The following is a 14,272-nucleotide window of genomic DNA, read 5'->3' as shown; positions in this document are numbered from 1 at the left end:
ATCTTTCATTCCCCTCACTCTTTCCCCAGCACAGGGAGGCCAGCTGCCAGCCGGTTTAAGAACCGGCTAACCTGCCTGTCTTTCCGCTTGTTTCTCTCCTATACTCTCCTAATGTCTTCCTGTCTCACTCGATTTTCACATTGCAGGGTTCAAAGTGTCCGCAATGTCGGCGTTTTGCTGATTTCGAGTGGTCGCAGTTCTACTTTGACGCTTCCTGTAAACTGAAGTGTTGCACGCACCTGTTTTGCGACTAATCGGCTACATTCATGTGATTCTTTCGTTGAGCGTGTATGTCGCGGGTGGCTGGAGTGCCTGAAAATTAAACGCAAAAAGTTTCTAAATGCTGAAGAATAAACGGACGCTGCCTTTAAAGCTGTATCCTGTTTTGTTCGCGTTTTGGGGTAGTAGTTAAAAATTGGAAGATTTCACGTACGGAGGGAATCGATGATATGCGAACCATGATTGAGAAATGACGTCACTTTAAAATCAGCTCAAAGTTACGAGGTGGAGGTAAATGATGCCATATATGACTTCCATGTCATGATTATTGTGTTTGTATGTGTCGTTTACCTTCGTCATCTATTCACGTCACGTGATACCAAAGTTATATATGCGGAGCTAGCGAAAGGGCCGCGAACACGGCATGAGCGTGGTATGATGTGTTTTTACGCAACACGCGTGCCCCGCCGTGGTGGTCTAGTGGCTAAGGTACTCGGCTGCTGACCCGCAGGTCGCGGGTTCGAATCCCGGCTGCGGCGGCTTCATTTCCGATGGAGGCGGAAATGTTGTAGGCCCGTGTGCTCAGATTTGGGTGCACGTTAAAGAACCCCTGGTGGTCAAAATTTCCGGAGCCCTTCACTACGGCGTCTCTCATAATCATATGGTGGTTTTGGGACGTTAAACCCCACATATCAATCAACGCAACACGCGTGTTAGGATTAGCATGTTTGCACCAGTCATATACTTCGTCATCTAGTGACGTCACGTACACAACAAATTTGGTATATGTGAAGCTAGCGAAACGGCCGCGAGCGCATCGTGAAGGGCCCAATATACTCCAGTGTAGCGTTGACGCGCGCGCACGCTACATTGCCAAATGCGAGCACTCTATAGTCTGACACCAGGCGCGACCAGCGTCCATCGGCGTGGCCCGACTGTAACCGGCGCGAAATGTGACATGCTGCCTTTCGAGCCGACGCATAATCCAGATAACCCTGCGTCTCCCTCTTTCCGGGACAAAGGGACACCGGATGCGCTGAAGCAACGGCGTCCCTTCGCAACGCAACGCAGCGCGGCACGCGCCTGCGAGTATATGGCAACATACAGTTTCCTAATATACACTATAGGGAACTCTGGCGCTAGTGTCTATGGGAGCTGCAACGCACGGTGCTTCAGGAAGCATGAGAATGATGGGTAGTACACACATTTGTCTAAACGTCGTACTTCTGGCCTGATTTTGGCTCCGTGTATGTTCGTGTGGCTTGGAGCTGTTTTCTCACGAAACAAAAATCATATAATGTTCAGCAATTGTGCTTCACCATCTCATTATTTTAGACTTACCTTTTCAAATTAGGTCACGAAGTTCAAAAGGTTTCAATATTTATTTAAAAACAAAACCGAAACACAGCAATGAACAAAGCCGCAAACACGATTCGCCACCCGCAAGTACGAAGACTAGGCAAATGTGTACTACCCATCATTCCCATGGTCGCTGAACGATCGCAGCGCCAGAGTGCCCTCTAGTTAATTTTGGGAAATTCTATGTATGGCAAGACCAGCGCCAGGCGTGGCAACGCCAGCGTGACGCGATGAAACGAATGCTAGCGAGCACGCGCACCGCGTCACGCCTTTACTGTGGTATGTAGTCATGTTCTCACATAACACGCATCTCATGATTACTATGTTTTCACCAGCCACATACATTCGTCATCCATTGGCGTCACGTAATACCAAATTTGGCATATGTGAAGCTAGCGAAACGGCTGCGAGCGCGTCTTCAGTGTGGAACGTAGTCATTTTATAACATAACACGCATGCCATGTTTATCATGCTTGGATGTGTAATTTACCTATGCCATCCGTTCGAGTCGCGTAATACCGAGTTTGGTACATGCGATGCAACCGAAACGGCCGCGATTGCATCATGAGCGTAGCAAGTAGTCATGTTGTTACATGACTTGCATCTCATGTATATCATGTTTGCACGAGTATCATACCTTCGTCATCCATTCACGTCCCGTAATACCAAATTCGGTATAAGAGAAGCTAGCGAAATGGCCCTCAGCGCATCATGAGCGTGGTATGTGGTCATGTTGTTAACATGACATACAGCTAATGAATATCATGTTTGCACCAGCACATACCTTCTTCATCCATTCACGTTCTGTATTACCTAATTTGGTATGTTTGACGCTATAGCGAAGCGGCCACGGGTGCATAATGAGCAAGACTTGTGGTCATGTTGTTACATAACACGCATGTCATAATTTTTATGTTAGGGTATGTCCCTTGTGTTCGCGTGATACCATGCCATACCATACCAGTTTTGCAACATGCCAAGTGAATGAAACCACCTCAAGAGCTGCGCCACCATGAATCGTAAATCATGACATTTATAACATACATGTCAAGATTTTCATGTTATGACTAGTCAAATATGTTTTTAATACAGTCCTTATATGTTCCTTATACAAAAATATGTTCTTAATACAAAAATTGCACATGCTAACTAGCATGCGCATGCTAATTAGCATGTGCAACTTTTGTGTTCTATTCTATAGCATGCGGGTGTGAGTGCGGCGGGCGTACCTCCATCACGAAGAGAGGCAGACGCGGTGTTGTCTGGATAACGTCATCCGCGCAAAATGCAGCATGTCGTATTTCGCGCCTGTTGCTGCCTGGCAGCGCCGACAAACGCTGGTCGCGCCAGTCGTTCCCAAGGAGGATTGAAGACAAATTGCTGGAGTGGAATCTCCAGAAATGCCTTGCCAGCAGAAGTGACGCCATCTTTTGCCACTGCCAAGATGGCGGAAACATGCTCTTTTCATGGTGCCCCCATAAAAATCAAGTGACTTTGATATGTTATGTAACTGCAACGTTAGTTCTATGTTAAAATATAGTTATTCCCAACGAAGTAACACACAGAAATGTGTATAGATGACCTAGTCTTCAAAGAACTTTGCCTCCAATTAGAGGCTAACTAAAGAAAACTAGTAAATATAAGACGAACTTGAAGTACTATGTAACCAGAAAAAGTTCCCACATCAAAATTGTTGGGCGTGCGAGGGAAACGCTTTGTTTTTATTCGCTGAACGTTGATAATTCATCATGCCCCTAGTAAGATGGCCACCACAGCCGCCATCTTGCCTGCGGAATAACTTCACTCCTGGGCAGTCATTTCCACTGCAGCATTTTTTTCACCCTTTTTGGTCATGCCTTGTGTCAGACTATAAAGTACTCGCGTTGCTAGCGCAGCGTTTTAGGGGCGAAGCTCCTTAAGTGGCATGGGGTCGCTGCGAGCGTTCGATGGTGACGGACGCACTCCACATCGCCTCCGTAGGTTTTCTGCTATTTCTGCGGACATCCACCTTGGTACCCCTGAAACTTGGATTTATCGTCACCACCAAGTTCTCCGCTTCGCCTAGCCAGCACTTTCGTCCAGGTGGGTCGTTTTGACAACTTGAGGGACATCCTTCACTCCCAGCTACAACACCACTTCGCTAAGGGCTCTCAGCCCGGTGATGGCGGCCGCTAACGTGGTTACGGGCTATTATCATACCTCAAGCCAAGTGCTGTCCATGGAGATTTCATCCTCCGTAAACACTATGCCATCAGAAGACGAATACCTCGACGACATGGTGAGACTGTGGCAACGCAAGCAAGCGAAATCGAAGTCTGCGTCTCAACAGCAACGAGACGCCACAGCAGGCCACCATTCCCCAGCCTTGCAAAGAACGCCGGTGCGCCATCCCTCCGGTGATGTGCCTACCTCTGCTCCGTTCTCGCAGCCAGCGAAGCAACGCAAGTGGCGTCCGCGTCAAACTCCTCACCTCTCTTGCGACGACTACATCGTAGTAGTGAAACCTCGCGTTCCCTGCGAGCTACGCACATTCGACCCGGCCGATCGCGCGGGCGACGCCATCCGCAGCTACCTCGGCGACCGGACTACCACGCAAATTCAAGTGTGGCCGATCTGGGAACAAAACATCTTGGTCTGTAGCACCACCATCTTGCCTATAGCACAGCGACTCCTCGGGGACTTCCAGCTGCAAGTGGGGGATCAGCAGCTGCCCGTTCGGGGCCACGCCAAGGCACCAGGGGATACATGCAAGGGCATCATCAACATAAACCCTGCTGAAAGCCCGGAGAAGATAAAGTCAAAACTGCATTGGCCTCGAGGTACTATACTCGCGGTCCGCAAACTCGCAGATTCCGCGGTGGTGGTGGTGACTTTCGAGGGCACGAAGTTACCCTGCTTCCTCTTCTACCACTGCGGGGCGACGTATATCCGCGCCTACAAGAAAATGATCCCTGTTTGCACCAAGTGCGGTACCATCGGTCATCGACCACCTCAGTTTCCTCACCCCGCTCCAACCCAGTGTGCCGAATGTGGAACCCCCGCACCTGCAGGTCTCAATACCCACGACTGCCACCCCAAGTGCCTCCTCTGCCACGGCGCCCATGAGACTGGGACCAGTGGCTGCACGTCAAAATATCGAAAATATCGAAAACGCAAGCAGCCCTCAACATCTCCTCGAGGGACCACCTCATGTTCGTCACAGCCAGACAGCGGCACCAACCTGCATCATTCGGCTCCACCACTCCACGCCGACACTCAGGCAATCCCACCGCTCGAAGCACCAGCGGCGGTACCTCAGGGGAGCAGTTGGGCAAGGAATGCTGCTTCTAAGCCTCTCTCACCCCCTTCTGTCGATGCTCCTTCTCCCGAACTTGCGGCCCTTCGTCAGCAAGTTGCGGCACTTCAAAAGCGAAATTCTCTTTTAACTAAACAACTCGAACTCTTAAATAGGCGACTTCAACCCCAACAACAGTGTACTGCAAGGCCATCCGATATTGCCTCCTCTGTCCAGGCGGCTACGCCAGCTACGTCCAAGCTTAGTCCTCCCGCTAAGTCCACTCCCATTAAACCGCCGGCTCAAGCAGCCATGTGTACTCCAGCACTCGGAACTGGTGCCGCATCTACTCCAGAAACTCTTGAGGCTCCTAGGGTACCTTAGGCTCTCTTGCCCGCTATCCAAACTCTCGCTAGCGAAGAGCGCGCCCCGCGCATAGAGGAACGCCTTACGCGCGTCGAAGCTTCGATTAGTCACCTCCTCACCAGCTTCTCGGTCCAACGCATAGTAGTACAGGTTACCCAGGCTTTTCAAGCCTGGGCAGTCACCCGGTTTCAACCCAAGGCATCGCGTTCTCGCTCCGGCTCGGTGAGCAGTGAGGGTACAGATCCACGGCGTCGTCGTAAGGTGGCTACCACCACCCCGCCGTCAAAGAATCCGGCCTCCGTGCCCTTCCCTGCCTCTGAGGATTCCGAGCGGGACATGGAGGACCAAATATAAAACCTAAGACAGTCACGATGGCTACTAATCATACATTCGGTTCAAACATTGCGTCTAAATTCGAGATCACACAGTGGAACCCTGAAGGCTTAGGGAACAGGCGAAAGCGTTCACATCTTTCCCTTTTCCTCAGCTCACTTGGCTCTCAGCCGGCCGTCTTGGCGCTCCAAGAATCTGGCCCTGCTCCATCCCTTTCTGGATACTGCTCCTATGTAGGCGGCACCACCATATGCCTCCTTGTGCATAAAGCTTACACGGTGATACAGATTGACCTCGATCTGGATCTTCCTTACGACTACTGCATGATATCAGTGCTGTCTCAGCGGAGGGGCCAACCATAGATACATATCTTAAACGTGTACTGTCCCCCTCGCCTTGCGAGGGCTTTATTTGCGCACCTCTTCCATCGGGCGCATTGTATATTGGCCCGACAGCCACTGGTGATTGTCGGGGACTTTAATGCCCCCAGCCCTCACTGGGGTTACCACTACGAGAAAGCCCGGGGCAGAGAGATCAAGGAGCTCGTTTTCTCGCTGGGCCTGACGCTTCTTACCGATCCGGCACAACCCACACGTTCCGGCAACTCGGTCACGCGAGACACATACCCCGACCTCTCCCTCACCCGTCACTTCCGCGATGCTACATGGGAAAATTTAGTCGAAACCCTAGGCAGCGATCACTTTTTACTCCGCATTTCGTTCACACCGCGGCAGAAAATGCACCAACACTGGGGCCAAGTCCGTCTCACCGATTGGACTCAGTTCAGAATGCAGCCATTCCCCGCCATCCTCTCCTCGACCGAATATGCAGCGTGGGCATCATACGCCCTCCATATGAAACAAAGGAACACTTGCACTCTTGCAACCTCTAATTTGACTCCTGCAATCGATCCACACCTCCTACATCTTTGGCACGCTCGCCGCGGGCTCGTAAGGCGCTGGAAACGCAACAAACTTAATCGGAAACTTCGCGCTCGCATTGAGGCGCTCACTGCAGAGGCGGCCGCATACTCTGCACAACTTTCCGATGCTAACTGGGCAGACACATGTTCGAAGGCTGCAAACCAGATGAGCTCTAAGAGTGCGTGGCGACTCTTTAGAAACCTTCTCGATCCCTCCACCACCAGGGGAGAAACGCAACGCCAGCTCCACCGTGCTCTGCATGCCTTTCAGGGCATTACGGATCAACTCGCGCGAGAACTTTGTGACCGCTACATCTGCCGCACAATTGATCCCGCAGGCCCAGCATATACGGATTCCGGCGCCCCTAACAACGACCTCGACGCCCCATACACGCTTTCCGATTTACGATTTGCACTCACGAAAATGCGACGGGGCATGGCCCCTGGACGCCACGGAATCACAGTATCGCTCCTGGCAAATCTTTCCGACCAAGCACACCTCTCGCTACTCCACCTCATAAATTCGATATGGGACGGCTCTCCGCTTCTAACGGAATGGACCACATCGGTCGTGACATTCATACCCAAATCGGCAAAGTTCGTTAGTATTGAGGCACTGAGACCCATCTCACTTACGTCTTGCGCAGGCAAACTCATGAAAACCATGGTTCGCGAACGCCTTTCCGCCTACTTGGAGGCCAGGAGGACCTTTGCCGACACGATGTTTGGCTTTCGCCCGCATCTGTCGGCGCAGGACGTCCTACTCCAGCTTCAATACGATATCATAGAGCCGACTACTATGCGCCATTATGATAAAGCCGTGCTCGCTCTCGATCTCCACGAGGCGTTCGACAACGTCAAACACAGCACTATACTCACTAACTTGTCTACCACAAACTGCGGGCAGAAGACTTTCAACCACATTCGCGCCTTTCTACCACATCGCGCCGCCTTCATTCGCCTTAATTCTACCGAACAAGGCCCGTATTTATTAGGCACGCGGGGGTACACCTCAAGGGGCAGTTCTGTCTCCTTTGCTTTTTAACCTGGCGACGATGAACCTCCCCTCTCTTCTAAGCGAGGTCGCGGGAATACAACACGCACTATATGCGGACGATATCACAATCTGGACCAACACCGGCTGCTTAGTGCAAATCGAAGAACGCCTGCAAAAAGCTGCTCTTCTGGTGGACACCTACGCTGGTTCATGCGGCCTGGAGTGCTATCCAGCTAAACCGGCTCTTCTTTCAGTCTCTCCGCTACCGCCGCCTCAAATTGTTCTTCCATCCGGGCCCGTCCCGTCAGTGCAAAATATTCGGGTTCTTGACCTTCACCTCACATCGTCCTTGGATCCAAAGGGCACAATAGCAGGCTTCAGACGCACCAGCGAACAAGTGAGCCGCATGATACGGCGAGTTTCTACTAAGCGCGGCGGCCTCCGCGGGTCTCAGTCCCTCCGATTGGCTCACGCGTTTGTGACCAGTCGCGTCCTCTACGCCTTGCCTTACCTTCGCCTGCGTCGTCGACACGAGCACCAGCTAGACGTACTTCTTCGTTCAGTATACAAACACGCTCTGGACCTACCTATTGCAACTTCCAACAGCCGATTCGCGGCTCTTGGGGTACACAACACCTTTGCAGAGATGCGTGAAGCTCATCGCGTTAACGAAATGAATCGACTGTCGCAGATGCCTTCAGGGCGCCGTCTTCTACACAGACTTGGCCTTAACCCGATATCTGATCAAGACACTCTGCAGCCGGTACCAGAGCTCTGGCGTCAAAAGCTATGGGTGGAACCTCTACCCCGTAATATGAACCCCGACCTCCATCCTGGCCGTAGACTAGCACGCGCCGCGGCCCTTCATACGCGACACTCCGATCGTCCTGGTGTTTTCTACGTGGACGTATCGGGTCCCTCCCCCTCGGGTCACTTCACGGCTGCCGTGATTACAGAGGGCAAACACAACGATGGCCTCTCCTTTCAAGCAGACACAGTAACGCACGCTGAAGAGGTTGCCATAGTTTTAGCCGCTTCTCACCCTGCCTCACGCACCATCCTGACGGACTCGCGCTCGGCCTGTTCTCAGTACCTTCAGGGTTCCATTGCCCCGCTGGCGGCTAGCCTACTACAGGCAGCCTTTTGGCGCTTTAACCCTCATCCCATTCGTATAGTCTGGACCCCAGGCCACTCGGGCCTTCCCGCCAACGAGGTGGCAAATGCCGCTGCCTGCGCTTCTCCTGTCCGGGCCGTTGCCCCTCCATGTCCCGAGACGGTATCTGGCAATATCAACCTGACGCGCTTTCGCAAAATTTTGCTTATTACCGGGCTTCGCGCCGCCTCTACCCGGACGCGCATTTGTAATCTGCAGTAGGTTCAACGCATGGCAACCGCAGCGGCGCGCTATTGGTCACACTCTCGCAGAGACGCCGCGGCGACGTGCGCCTAGCAACGGCCGCCGCGCCTCATGACGAACTACTCTCGTTCTCGGAGTGCGCCCTGAAGGAATCCCTAATGGCCGTTCCTTTCAGCGCAGATGGGAAGAAAAGGCTTGCGCTGTTTCGTTCAATGCCCGTGGCATTTTCGTCTCCGCCTGTGCACCATGGACTGCTCTCGCGTTGACTGAGGAAGAGGCGCTTGGCGTGGCGTTGGACTAATTTGTGGTCTAGTGTGCATTTTTCGTGCGCGTGATTTTTTTTTTTAATTCAGTGAACATTTGTGCTGACGCCTGCGCCTTTTTGCGGCCTTGGCCCTTCAGCAAGAAGTGATCTGCCGTTGTGTCCTACTGTGCGATTTTTTTTTTTTACAGTGAACACGCTTGGCTTTCAAGTATATTTGGTGCCGCCAGTGTCTTGAGCCCTCGCCTTGTCGCTCGACGCGATCACCTTTGTGTTGAACTACTCGCCTCCCCCCCCCCCTTTTTTTTTTAACTTAGCGGCGCGGAATACTCTGGTGACCACGTGTTTCAAGACGTGATCGCCGCGATCGCAGTGTGTTGTACGGCTATAGCTAGTGAAAGCAGCGCATGTGAAACATCGGCGCACAGCGCGATCGAATGCGTCAAAGACAATGAGAGCTCATCACCTGACGTCGACGTGCTTCGAGCAAACATCACCGATGAACGTCACGCCTGCAGCTGGGTAGAAGACTACGGCTTGAAGACGAATACGTCATGGGTTGTAGACTTCGTCAAGCCAACAGCAAAGTGTGAAAGGTAATGCAAAAAATGATCTTATAACTCCAAAAATAACTTACGTCGTCTCTGGTGATAAAACTTCATGTTTTGCGGATAATGTCCAACGATGCGCCGTCTCAATGGTTGTGGACAACGAGGAGATGATCGGTACGAGAGGGCTAGACTCCGCTCATTAAGTGACATTTCTCAAATATATAGAAATAACGAAACGCGCATTCCCACCGCCTAGCCGCAAACTGGACACCCTTCAGGTGATTCACCGTAGTTGCCTTCAAACCAAAACTTAATGCGCTTACAAGTGTCCTCGCATGGGGGGCAGAATAGAGTGCATTTTTCTTTTTCTCAGAAACACTACAAAAAAGAACGAAAACTTAAACAAACCTGGTACAACATGGCCGTAAGTTTTCGCAATTACATCCGCGAGGCAAAACGTATCTTCTATAATAATAGAGGAACCACCTCAAAGCATGTATTCTGGGACTGTGAAATAGTTGAGAAAAAAGTTGTATTACCCCCCCCTCCCCCCCCTGCACTTCCCAGATGAACCACAGGCACAGTAGAGACTGCAGTGACTAGCTTAGATCCCCAATACCAACTTTTAACTTTGTGCCGATTCCAGGAAACTATTGTGAGAGTGTCTCTCGACTCCCCCCGGTTTGGCTAATACAAAAGCAATTCATTAGCAAAATATTTAGTAAAATTGTCTCACTCAACAATTACTGTGCCAGAAAACTAATTGACTGAATCCCCTTTTCTTGGAATTGTGAGAGCATCAAATGCCATAAAGTTCCAGCTTGCACAAATAAGAGCTGATGGTCACGATAAATTCAAATGCAGAGTTTGTGCAGGCTTTACAACTGTGATCTCTTGTTCAAATTTCAAGTGTTGTGGCAAGCCTCTAAGATGTGTCCACGGTAGCTAGTAGCTTTGCAGCAGGATTGGCATTTTCCGTGATTTATTTATCCTAATGATGACAATGCAGTCACTGAACAAGTGAAAATGAAAACTCACGAGAGACACCCTGAGATCTGTAAGAGCCCCTTGATTACTACTAGGAACCTGTACTAGTTCCGAAACGTCTCTCATTTGTTTTCGCCTAAACTTGTTGAGTGACTGGAACTTTATTCTCATGTTTCCTCACCATCTGAACTGTCGTCAAACTCTAACCTACAAGCTGAAAATGTCTTAAATGTGCTTCGGCAATGCAAGAAGTAAAATTAATGATTGTGTTTTTGGCAGGTTTGTTGAGTTCATCCTTTCAGATGCCACCTGTGAAGAACTGCCTGTAAATGCGTCAAATTGACACATGATTTCAAGGCTGTCTATATTCTATTGCAACAACAATAATTTTATAATAGATTGATTAGGCATTTCATAGCAGTTAATTGAAATTGAGCTTTTATGAAACATTACTTATTCTAAAGACATTCATATTTGATTCTTGTATATAAAGAATGAAATCTCAGACTAGATATATACTGGATATTGGTTTCTCATTTTAAGGATATTGAGAAAAAAAAAAAAGATATTTCGAAGTGGCTCCAGCGAAGCGCTGCATTGAATGACTCGTCGACTATGGTAGTGCTTCTGGAAAAGTGATTATATGCAACAGTAGTGTGAAAACTGAAGTTAAAGACATGTTTATTAGGGAGGAGGTTGATTATTTCATCTAAACTTCATTGTATCTTGCACTTTTTTAGCCCCTAGTTGACACAACTAGCAAAAACAAGTGATGTACACAATTGTGTACAAAGCGTCTAAAAGGGTTAAATGCACTGCAAGGAGATTTGTGCAGGTACCTAGTAAGTGCTCAAGTAACTGGTGTATTTTTCCTTTGATCAAATGGCATTCGCAGGCAAAGCAGACCCCTTTCGTTGCTGTCACTGAAATTCTAAATTCGTACTGCTTTGCAGGATGGTGTTCCACAAAGTATGGCGCTGCAAAGAGGCAAAGCGGGAAAAATCATGTGGTGAGGCTGCAGCACACTGTCCAGCAAAGATTGACCTCAAAATCAAGAAGGTCAACAGAAATACAAAACGTAATGATGCCTTTTTACGTGGGGAAAAGCCACTGCCAGCTGTGATAAAGCTCTTTCATCACAAAAACCACAGACAGCACTGCAGCAGCAGACGCACTTTCTCGTCTTACTCCAACAATGCAGACCAGAGAGACCTTTTTGGCATACTTTGACAGCGGCATGTCACCAGCTGAAGCCACCAGGCTTCACGAGAGCAAATTGCTTGTGCAAGAAGATGGGTATGCCCTCGTTGCCAACTCTGCAGTGAACCCATTGCCTCCTGCCATATACTACTGGCACAGGCTCTGCAGAGAAAAAAACTTTGGAAAGGATGTAGACCCCCTCTTAAAGATAGCTGAGATGCCACTTTATGCTAAACATGGTGAGTTGACTATTACAACACTGCACTTACACCATACGTTCCATACTTGCTACAGCTGTCTAGTGGTTATGGTGCTTGACTGCCAACCCAAAGGTCGCAGAATTGAATCCTGGCTGGGGCAGTTGCATTTCAATGGAGCCAAGATGCTAGAAACCTGTCTGCTTAGATTTAGGTGTGTTTAAGAACGCCAGGTGGGCAAAATTATGGTTGTCTCCGTATATAGTGTCATGATATCGTGGTTTTGAGACATAAAACATTATTATTATTATTATTATTATTATTATATTTGCATTATTAAAGGCTATTAAAATCCTAAGCCCTAATTTGCATGCATTTTTAGAAGACATTTAGTTACAACACATCTTGAAACCAATTTTCTAAAATGTTCTGTCAGTGCAGCACTTAATTCACAGATTTTGGACACTGCTAAAGCACTAAGAGAGCTGTAGAGGTACCACACTTAGCGTTTTCAGTCACAAAAGATAATACATCCAATCTTATAACAGTTCAGTAAAGTTTACAATATTAACATGAGACATTCATGTAATATTGTGGCCAATGTTTCAAAGGGAATCCATACAAGTTCCTAGAATGAAAAGTCATACATCACGCAGTTGCATATAGTAGAAGCAACATTATTGCCACTACTCACAAGCTATAGATGACACCCAATGCTAGCAAAAAAGTTCAGCATAGAGTAATGACGAACAGAGCTACTTTCTTTCGTAAAGGGTCATAATGTCATCCACAGGGTGCTGTAACAATGTGTAGCCAATGCAGGATGACATGCCATAATTTTGCTTGTAACGAAATTGAGAAGCACATAAAATCAGTGCACAGAGATCTCTTTATGAAAAAACTATCATTCAGTCCCACAGTGAAAATGGTTTGAATACTCCAACATGCCTCTATATTAATTGCATACTAGGTGTCACTTAGTAAATATGTTTGCCTGTTTATGAAAGTTTCAAGTGACGAATAGATGAAAAAAGTGGAACAAGTTCTGACTGTTTATTTTGCTCTATAATATTCACTTCCAGCTTAAATTACTAATTTGTAAATTGCTAAGAACACTGGATAATAAATTTGTGGCAAAACAGAAAATGAGTACCACATCCCAGAGCTTCATTTTCACAAAACAACTGAGTACCATACAAGCTTTTCCAACTATCTCTTGGGCTAACTGCACCTCAGGTTACAGAGTTGCAGGTGGTGCTCCTCTGACTATTACTCATCAATGCTGTACAGTTAGCATTTGGAACTATATGTGGGCTATTAATTGCTTGTCACCAAACATTTGGGTCAACAACAGCTCAATGGTCACAGCACACTACAGCTACACCCTGGGGTGCTTAATTCCAGCATTTACATGGTGTGGATGAGATTCTAGCTCGCATCGGCATACAACTTTTCAAAATGATACCATAAAAGCTGTCGTCAAATAAGTGGATGTGGAGCCCCTGCAGCCCAATGTAACACACAATTTTTCATTGAAATAAATACAAAGGTCATACAAATAAATATTTTCATAACTAGTTATTTATTCAGCCGATTCAAGTCTTCAAAAAATATGTCTTCCTGTATTCTCCCTCACTCAACCTTTTTTCAGATGCTTGCTTGAATACCAATGTAAAAAGAATTCTTTACATTAACTGTGCTTCAGTCATGTACCAATTGCTGTACCTCTTCATGCGGTCATTTCTTCTTTCTGCCCAATTTTTCGTTGGAAGCATTGAGGCAACATGCACAGGTCTAACGCCCATGAAGCAAATGACCTGCTATTGACCCATAAGTCATTAGTATCTGTAATTGTTGTGCAGGCAACCTTAGAGTGTGGACCATCTTCTGCAAAATTACTCTGCAGACAGCATTCTCAACTACCTAGTTTTGATAAGAGGTATTCAATGAGCTCTTCCTGCCAGGCAGCACCAGTGCGTGCGCTGCCATAGCCCTGGTCGGTCAGTGATCTGGGTTATGACAGCGTGTTATTTGGTGGCGGTGCACATCACTAACCCATTTTCTTATGAAAATATTAGCAAAACACACACTGCCGAGAACTTTGGTTGTGGAATGATGATGTTTATGCGCGAAAGCACAAATATGGCGACTTCCATGCTAGGGCCTCTTGCATATGACGTCATGTGATTACCTCCATTATGTAAGAATAAGATAGTGTTTTAGTAGATGAAGAGTACTATAGTTAAAA

The 14,272-nt window shown here is 48.2% G+C and overlaps 1 pseudogene; it reads left to right on the top strand.

Moving 5' to 3' along the window:
• The first annotated feature begins 8,733 nt into the window (after positions 1 to 8,733).
• LOC119182965 (uncharacterized) lies at positions 8,734 to 13,951 on the top strand (annotated as a pseudogene).
• Positions 13,952 to 14,272: the final 321 nt, after the last annotated feature.

This window comes from Rhipicephalus microplus, chromosome 9 (genome assembly GCF_043290135.1).
Source record: "Rhipicephalus microplus isolate Deutch F79 chromosome 9, USDA_Rmic, whole genome shotgun sequence".
Taxonomy (NCBI): domain Eukaryota; kingdom Metazoa; phylum Arthropoda; class Arachnida; order Ixodida; family Ixodidae; genus Rhipicephalus; species Rhipicephalus microplus.
The sequence above is the reverse complement of the archived record's forward strand: the minus strand, read 5'-3'. Positions and strand labels throughout refer to the sequence as shown.